The 8,354-nt window shown below is 38.8% G+C and overlaps 1 protein-coding gene across 1 annotated transcript in view; it reads left to right on the top strand.

The window, feature by feature from the left end:
* Window positions 1-7,522: 7,522 nt before the first annotated feature.
* tn (tripartite motif containing protein thin) overlaps window positions 7,523-8,354 on the top strand; it is a 229,547-nt gene continuing 228,715 nt past the window's right edge. Inside the window, exon 1 of the transcript XR_008408914.2 lies at window positions 7,523-7,662. The gene's annotated coding sequence lies outside the window, so the exon portion shown is untranslated. The remainder of the gene's footprint in view (window positions 7,663-8,354) is intronic.

The raw sequence follows: 8,354 nt of genomic DNA, 5'->3' as shown, positions 1-8,354 counted from the left end.
AGTGAAGTACACTTCCTGGTTAATAAAACTGTGATGGTTGGTACACCTTCAGATCTGATATTCAATACATTCTTGTCATTCGTCAGACAAACACCTGTCAATTAACATTGATGGAAGGGAAATATCTTGTCGATATCCTTTTGTGACATCTTGTCGACAATAATGAGTTCAAGATACAGCTTTTATTGGAATTTGTTTAGTAATGACAAGTGAGAGAGAATGTTAGGTGTTAATGATTTTTTATAAATGTCTTGCCTGCTCACATATTTGTTTTATTTGTGAATATATGTGTGAATACCGATTTATATTTTCTAGGGATATAGTGTCAGTTCCTGGTTGGGCATCTTAACTTTCGTCGACCACCAATTCTGGTTCCTGACCTTATGAACCATATCGTATCAAATCTTAAACTTGTGTAGAAGATGTATTCCCACTCTCCCATTTAGTTAAACTTTCCTGCTATCCTCAGACTCAGAGTGTTTTATAATATCATATGATATTTAGTTTTATTCTACAGTATATCGCCTTGTTCATGGGGCTTACATTACCGTCCTCTCAATTTCTTTTGAGTATCTTGTATGTCGTGGTTATATTTTTTCCCAGTCTTCTTCCCTTTAAGGGTCGTCAGCTTCAGTTTTTTTTACTCTTCGTAGTGTACACCTGACAGCTCTGAGACAAGCCTGGCTGTCTGCAACCCTCTGGACTTTCTTCGGGCTTATAATGTGTTTATTAGGTGTGGACTCCACGTTTGTGCTGCTTATTTTAAGGTGGACCTGACATATGTTGTGTACAGTCCTTAAAAATATGTTTTATATAGTTAATAAAAGCTATTGAGTTTTGCTAACCTCTCGAAGGCTGGGAAAAACATGTGGTTGATATGCTGATCCACCGATATATTCGGCGTAATATTCATCCTTGAGTCTCTCACTTCATTAGTATTTCCAGTTTCTCTCCTCTCAATCCGTATTCTGTTTCTAGTGTCATTTCTCCTTCAAGGTGTATGACCCTGCAACTGCTTCAGATTAAACTCCAGCAGCCACCCCAGTAATCTGATTAGATATTGTATTAATGTTGGTAGAATTACCAACAATATTTTAGGTAAAAGAACACAAGTGCATCTAATGTGACATTTTATTGTGGCAACGTTTCTCTCTCCAGGAGCTTATCAAGCCGTAACAAACAATACATGGACACGAGGGTCTAATACTAGTGGTAGTAATAGTAATAGTAAATAGTAATAGTAATAATATTACTACTACTACTACCGCTAGTATTACACTCTGTGTCCATGTATTGTTTGTAACGGCTTCATAAAGCTCCTGGAGAGCGAAACGTTGCCACAATAAAATGTCACATTAGTTGCACTTGCGTCGTTTTGCCTGATTAGAGCTTCCTGGAAGCCTACTCCTATTTTCGTATTTTTCTCAATAGTAGAACACTTGGCAAAACAGACCCCAGGCAAGTCACTTACATAGTATATCAGTAACGGTAGTGGCCCCAGTACTGATCCTTGACAGACTTTATTTGTTGTCATCGTCCTTCCTGCTAGGGTGAACTATACTGGCTGGATGGTTAACACAATCTTGCTTCACAAAATAAATAATTCTGCAACACCTACTAAACAATTCTCTCACATCTAACGTTTCTGTTTCATTAAATCGTATGTGTCATAATGTATTGTATGTGTCACATTGTATCGTATGTGTCACAAAATATCGTATATGCTATATTATATGGTATGTGTAAGACTCTTATTTTAGATTTTTTGAGATTTTAATTTTAGTTGACTTTTTTTTTATCGGATTTCTCTATTAGTTTTTCCCACTTTCAATTCCCCCCCCCCCTCCTCCAGGTACCGCCTCCCCACCTTCTTCCCGCCATTCCGTCCTAACAACACCTTCCCCCACCCTCCTACCTCATCTATCTGCCACAACCATGGTATCTACAGCCTCACCCCTGATAACTCCACCCACCATGAGGGAGGTAGACATGACTGTTATATTAGATGGACTCGTTGACACTGCTACTTGTGGATCTATTGTACATGAAATGCTAAGCAATCGCTTTGCCCTTCAAAGCACATGAAGAAGAAAATGTAAAGTCACACTGTTTTGTTAGAAATGTCATCAGCATCTCTGAAAACATGCATATGCACTTCAGAACTTCAGATATATACCCGGTATACAGCATACACCTTTACTACAGTGAATTCACTATATGAAGACCTTGTTGTTGAGATAATTAACACAACAGCTGGATATAACGAACTAACCTTACTTCGACTAAGTGGGAATATATATATGAACTGGTAGAGAAATATAGACATTGAAGAACAGCTGACTCTCTCCATTAATTTCTCGAAGCAAACAATGAGTTCAGGAAATTAAAAGAGTAAGTATACGGTCAGTATTGGGAACACTTCTTGCAAGTCATCAGTTATGCTACTTATACTGCCCAAATGTGGTCCAAAAATCAAACAAGATCTCAAAAACAATAACACCTCTGCCTTAATATCACTGACCCATGAAGTGTGCAGACATACAACATGATCAATATGCAAACGTCACGTGTCTGCAACACTTGCACCCACAACATTAAACTTTACTTAGCAAATGTACAAAAATAGTATCAGAAAAACCTCAGAATTATTACTCCTTTTTGTAAGACAGACGTAGATGACACCAATTGTACAACACATAATACCCTCTGAATTTCAGTTTGCAATGAAAAAAAGAAGTAAAACCACTTCATGTAGGGAAGATGGCATAACCGACAGCCCAACCCCCCACAAGACTTCTCAGTGAGTTGCCCAACAACCTTCTCCTTGATCTGTAGAAGTTCAGCTTGAGGGATAGCGTCCTGCCTGACTACTGGACAAAGTCTCTCATCGTCACCATTCGAAAACCGAACTCACATAAATTTAGACCCATCTCGTCAACATCCTGCATACGTACAGTCTTTGACAGAATTGTCCTTAACGAGTTCAGTGACCAAATACAACATCAACTGTCTCCCGATCTCTTTGGGTTCCTATCTGTAAGAAGCACCGAAACTTGCTTTACTGAGACCCAACAGAGACCTACCACAAAGGCAGCTAATGTTAACCTCAGAGTTGATTTTGAAGCAGCCTACAGCGAGCCTATCTCGGAACATTTCGTTAATTTTATTATCAGAGGAAGCTACTAATTTGAATTAAAGGATATTTGGGCAACAAAAAGATGATGAGGCTGTCATTTGTTATGTAGATGATAGTTGCATCTTGGCAAACACATCAGACAACAAGTTTTCCCCGAGGCCTTGATAGCCAGAATCACTGACTAGTCTTGACATATCCACAGACACAATTTTCCGCCCCTCCAAAGCAACAACACTGTGTGTGTGTGTGTGTGTGTGTGTGTGTGTGTGTGTGTGTGTGTGTGTATAGAGACTAGTTGCATCAGACTGAATGAAACTAACAGCCAGCTGCACCGAAACTCGCTACCAATGTATTAAAAAATACTAGCGGAAGGAGCAGTCTTCTATGACTCTAAGTCTACTCTTCAAGAACTTTATAAAAATAATCTTCATTTCTATAAGTACAAGTTATACAGGCCTAACAAACATCAGTGACATACTACGATATAGAAAGCCCCTTGTTATGCAGAACATTTCGGGCAAATTGGGTTAATTTGTCCCAAGGATGCGACCCACACCAGTCGACTAACACCCTGGTACCTATTTTACTGATAAGAACATAAGAACATGAGAACATAAGAAAGAAGTAACACTGCAACAGGCCTTCTGACCCATGCGAAGCAGGTCCATACCACCTCCCCCCCCAGCCTAGAACAATGACCACCTAGTCAGGTCACTTCCACTTAAGGAAGGAGCACGGCATCAGACCTGGTAGCTCAAGCAAGTCAGGTCAAACTCACACCCACACCCACTCATGTATTTATCCAACCTAATTTTAAAACTACACAACGTCTTAGCGTCTATGACGGTACTCGGGAGTTTGTTCCACTCATCCACAACTCTATTACCAAACCAGTGTTTTCCTATATCCTTCCTGAATCTGAACTTTTCCAACTTGAAGCCATTGCTGCGAGTCCTGTCTTGGCTGGATATTTTAAGCACGCTATTTACATCCCCTTAATTTATTCATGTTTTCCATTTATACACCTCGATCATATCCCCCCTAATTCTACGCCTTTCTTGAGAGTGCAGATTCAGGGCCCTTAGTCTATCCTCATAGGGAAGATTTCTGATACATGGGATCAACTTTGTCATCCTTATTTGTACGTTTTCCAGTGCATTTATATCCATTCTGTAATATGGTGACCAGAACTGTGCAGCATAATCTAAATGAGGCCTAATCAAGGATATATAGAGTTGAAGAACACCCTGAGGACTCCTATTATTTATACTTCTTGATATGAAGCCAAGGATTCTGTTAGCTTTATTGCGAACACTAATGCACTGATGGTGAACATGAACAGCAGGTGTCTTAAGGAAACAGATCCCAATGTTTCCACCCGAACTTGAGAGTCCTGCTTACAAAATAGACACCAGGAACATCATATATATTAAAAATTACCTGAAAGATGTTCAGGACAGATATCTGCCTTCTACAAACTTTAGGTGGATGTTAAATTAGCCTTTCTTTGTAAATAGTGTGTGCTAATCTAAGAATCCACTGTCATAGTTTGCTTTAATGTTTCCATCTGTTATCGATGTAGCCGGGTAGACTTGCAATGGAAGATGCCTTGCAACGTGGAAAAGAGAAATCACATTCTTCACTCACCATAGATGAAGCCTCCAATCTCCTGTCCTTTATTCATGTATTAAGTTACAGGATAGGGGGGAGGGGAGGTCTCTTAATCGGAGATACTGCACCCAGAGTTTCCCAGTTCTGCTCTGGCTTGCAGCTTGGTCTCAGAGTTGTGAAACCGTTTGGCTTACCTGTTTGACACACTTTTTCCTAGGCTACCTCAGTGGCATTTTGCTCCCGGCTATTAACTGTGAAGTGGGTCGCTGAGATAAGCAAATGACTACCAAGTGTACTTGTTAAGGAATGGCCGACTAGTCCACTTCCTGTCATAATCTGGGTAATCCTAGGTAAAACATTAGTGGCTATATTCATCTATATTCACAATAATTCTGTCTTGAGTAGCAGTCACTAGTTCTGGTCAAATGTAACTGGTCATTCTTTTCACTCTATTATTAGCCAATGTTAATATAAATTGTCTCAACAATTCTGGACAAGGATGGCTAGAACTAGAATTAAAAGAACTCACAAGGACTCACAGGGGGTGAAGGGGAAGTGAGGATAGATGAAAAATAGATGAGGGAGAGAAAAAGGCTAGTGTGTGTGTGTGTGTGTGTGTGTGTGTGTGTGTGTGTGTGTGTGTGTGTGTGTGTGTAAAGCATAGTGTAATATAAATAGTGGTTGGGTTGGTGGGTTCATATCGGAGAAGATGAGGATTTCCATTCTGCTTTTCTCATACTTGTTACTCTTTCATAAAGTCATTCCAAGACGGTGTGAGGCTAATTCCAGAATAAAGCCAACAACCCACAGAAAATTTAGGGAAGTTGCTGATCCAGACACTGGAGCCCCTGGTTAGGTATCTTAACAGCCATAGTTACTCGACACTGCAGCCCAAGAACAGACGGTTTGCTATTCGTCTACATAGGAATGAGTCCAAATGTCAACTCTTTCAGGCGATGATAGTTTGATAGTGTATTATGGGTGACCTAGTCACAGTTTTAGGGTCGAGGGGGGAGAGATCACATAAGCTATGCCATCCATAGCATGGAAGGTGTTGTGATCAGTATAATTAAATACACTAAAACACAAAATGTGTAAAATCACCAAAGGCATATGAGAGGTTTACTTCTGTATATCAGAGCAGTGTCAAACGGCTGTACCTCATTTTAGAATTATCAGCACAGCTCATGCTCCTCACCGCATACTTGCTGTGTATATATACAGTTGTTTCAAGTATCAGTGGTGAAGTGAAGGATTTGGGTCAGCATACTGAGATTATAGAATGTGCTATGCTGTGCTTCTCCTATTAATAACCATGGAACCTCTACTCTTCCGACCCAGTAAATTGTACAGGAAGAGCCTCGAAGAATCAAGTATAAAAAATCTGCATGTTTTACTTTTTTCGGTGAATGGTATTCATCTGGATCATAGACTCCCAACCTGATATCATCAAGGATGAGTGAGGCAGCTATAACAATGATTGGTTCGTTTTCACTATCTTCATCAGTTACACAAATAATCCACTTCCTCTCTCTTGATTTTGTGTTTAGAATCAAGGAAATTGATGATGTTTGTCTTTTCAGTATTAGTGTAATATCCTCGCCGTAATGATTCCTTAGTTTTGCTTAAAATACTTAATTGATTTTCCTTCATGTTATCTAAGAAAGTGTCCATCTATTCTAAGATATCTGACATACAGAACTGACATTCAGTATTCTCATTAAGAAATGCACAGAGTTTCTTGAAAGCATCTTCCCCTACTTTATCAGTTGGTCTGCCAACCCATTCTTCCTTTTGATCTCAATTTCGGAGTAATGTTGCAGCTCGGATACGAAGATATTTTGCCTCAGTTGCCACTCAATCACAAACATTTCGCATGCATTCTGCTACGGTATTTCCCCATTAAATTTGTCTTTCACTGGCACAATTCAAGACAGTCGCTTTTATTTCTAGAGTTGTTTATTAACTAAAAAATGCATGCTACTTAGTTAATATATACCGATAAATACACATCTCTCAGTGCATATGCATTAAAAACTGCACACGTCTCAGTGTGTATATATAATACTCGGTATTTATACTAAGAAACAATATCTCCCATTGTACATACATTGAGAAATATACACCTCAGTGTATATGTCGGTCATTTTAGCCATAGTTTCAAGACGATTTTTTATATAAATTCCTTCGACATTTTATCTAATGGTTTGATAGATATTTTCACTATATTTAAAATGATAAACATTTTCTCTTCTTTTGCACCAAAAAGCTAATTTAACCCAATCTTGCTAGAACTGAAGTAAAATTCTGCCTTATCTTTCTAAGATCAGCTAAGTCTGAGTTTCGTGGTTAGTTTGTTAAGTTCAAAGTTTATAGACTGCACGAAGGCCATCACAGAAACATTTTAACGGAGCACCGCCAGTCAAGAATAATTTAATCCGTAAAATAAAAATTAAAATACCTCAGTGTATATGCAGTACACTGAAAGATGTACACCTCTCAGTGTACATAAACCGGATATACACAACTCTCGGTGTATACATTCTGCTTTTGTATTTTGTATTTATACATAATTTATACTTTAATTCCTATTTTAGGAATTAAAGTATTCTTCACTGGTGGTATATAGGGAAAATGCAGCCTTAATTGCCTTTGTGAATTCGATAGTTATAAATCTTACAAGCCAAACCATCTGTGCTGCCCTCTACAAAATGAACCAATCACATCAGTCTGACTCAGCGGCCCAAGGAGTGACAGTATGTTCCCAGTGCTGACCTAACTTGAACACCCATAGCAACACGTCACGATTGGTGGAGATTTCGCTACGAGTGAAACCTATGCTTGTGTGTGAGTGGTTGACATTTTAAGAATGATCGTAACCAGTAAAGCATCGTCGAATAAGTGACAGATATTCGGTAAGGAACATCTTGCTTTCATGGTGATGCAAGAGTAGTCATTCGTACAGGTTAGCGTTAATTAATTCAGCATATTTGTTTCTTGTCTGTTATTTGCCCATGTGTGGGAAACAGTCGATGTGTTGACCACTCAGTGACACTGCTTTAACAGTTTGGTGTGGACTGGCCTCTCCAGATACATTTCCACTGAGACATTTAATGGCTTAGTTAATATGAAGTTCAGAGTGTACCGCAGATAAATGCTCTGCCAACACAAGTACATACTTCCTCCAGCATTAATGTTTTTCTTATTTCTCGTCTCTGTGCGTGACTTTAAGGAAGTTCTGTCCATATCTTAAAATCACTTTCTGTAAATATCGAGAAGGTTTTCATTGATATTAATACATGACCTAAAAGCGTTTAAAGAATAAACAAAATATAATACATCAACAGCGCCCTGCTACCCTCTTACTGTCAGGAGTATTTTTTTTAATGAGAGAGATGGCAAGAATGAGGAGGAAAAGGACTAAGGCAGGATAAAAGAATTAAGAAGGTTAAGTTGAGACGAAGTCGGAAGTAAGTTTAAGAGGCATGTTAGTGCCACCGTCTTCTAATAACATGTTCATTTTTCCATTATAATCTACCTTGTCCATAATTACTATCGCATTTGCTTGTTTAAGGTAAGTCCAGGATCTTTCCTTAATTCATGGTAC

This window comes from Cherax quadricarinatus, chromosome 37, assembly GCF_038502225.1.
Source record: "Cherax quadricarinatus isolate ZL_2023a chromosome 37, ASM3850222v1, whole genome shotgun sequence".
In the NCBI taxonomy this organism is placed as follows: Eukaryota; Metazoa; Arthropoda; class Malacostraca; order Decapoda; family Parastacidae; genus Cherax; species Cherax quadricarinatus.
The sequence above is the reverse complement of the archived record's forward strand: the minus strand, read 5'-3'. Positions and strand labels throughout refer to the sequence as shown.